Consider the following 1,452-nt stretch of genomic DNA (forward strand, 5'->3'; position numbering starts at 1 on the left):
GCTCCATTAATGTTCAATACAACGTATATATTTTTTCTGCAATTATACATTTTAGGCGCAGTGAATGGCACATTTGTGGGCCTTTAGCCCCGTTGTACCCTATTATATAAACAAAAACTTTTATTTTGTATGCAATTAATTGCGATTAATCTTTTGACAGCACTAAAATATATATATATATATATATATATATATATATATATATATATAGTATATTATAAAGATGGTCCACTGCCTAAGACACTTAAAAACCTCACCTTTAATGCATTGCATTTTTACTGTAGTTTAGCTGAAAGAAAATAAATTTGATCAGATTAACACAACTGTCATGGTTATTGCTTTAGAGCATTTTGATGGAACACTTCCTCATCAACACTGAAATACTCACAGTGGTCCAGAGGACCAACAGTATTTTCCAAAATATTTATGCCACTGCATTTGTGTGACAGATACTGTATAATCATAAAGCACTTTTAATCAGGAAAATGAGTCATCTTATCAGAGATTAAGGCTTTTTGCAGAAGGATTTTGTTTACTAGGGGAAGTATCAATCAGCTATAATGAAATCCTCACCGCAGACTGACACATATACAACTGAGAGTGAGAAAGCCATTCCAAATGAGATTATAAACGCACAGAGTTCATCAATCAGACCGCAGACGTTATATTGCCTTTTTCCCATGACTAGACGGTGCCATGCAAGAGAACATATATGTGGTTTTAGCAATGGAAAACTGCTGGTTACACTTATACATGCTTCACTCCAACTGTATTATGGGTATTTTTGTCAAACAATGAATATAATTAATGTACAGTTCACCCAAAAATTATATTTCAGTTATCTCTTGACATACATTCACGTCATTCAAAAAAAAAAGTTTATTTTCCTTTCTGTGAAACATCAAATTAGTTGTTATGACTACTTCCATTCAATTTATTAAATACAAATCTTCTGCTTCACAGCTGTGGTCAACATTCATTCACTTTTAATTTTATGCACTAATAAAAATTCCATGTTTTGGTAAACTAATGAATTACTCTTTAGGAAAGCAGTACATATGTATGCTTGAGTTTATTGACTTGTTCACTATGGCTGAATTACTGTTGCATTTTTATGTGTCTAATATGTGATAATGCTTTGAACATGGTGTGGATCAGCTCACAAACATCTGGAGCAAACTAGATATTTCACATAAAGCTATACGAGACAGCAGATGGTGTGTGTGTGTGTGTGTCTGTGTGCATCAACTTGCACTAAAATGTTACTTTTCATCCTGATCTGCTTAAATCCCTGAAATACACAATTGCCTAAAATATCTCTTTCAAAAAAATAAATATCTTAACACAATGATTTATATGTGCAGTACAGGTTTCTCAGGTTGTATTTCTGAATGCAGCATGTGCCCCCACACATTCCACGCAAGAAAGTTGTGTGGTTTGATATATTGATCT

The 1,452-nt window shown here is 33.0% G+C and overlaps 1 protein-coding gene across 1 annotated transcript in view; it reads left to right on the forward strand.

The window, feature by feature from the left end:
* Positions 1–1,452, forward strand: part of LOC107700985 (BMP/retinoic acid-inducible neural-specific protein 3-like) — a 93,792-nt gene that overhangs the window by 65,144 nt on the left and 27,196 nt on the right. The window lies entirely within an intron of this gene.

Source organism: Sinocyclocheilus anshuiensis, unplaced genomic scaffold, assembly GCF_001515605.1.
Source record: "Sinocyclocheilus anshuiensis isolate Anshui unplaced genomic scaffold, SAMN03320099.WGS_v1.1 scaffold1143, whole genome shotgun sequence".
NCBI classification, from domain to species: Eukaryota; Metazoa; Chordata; class Actinopteri; order Cypriniformes; family Cyprinidae; genus Sinocyclocheilus; species Sinocyclocheilus anshuiensis.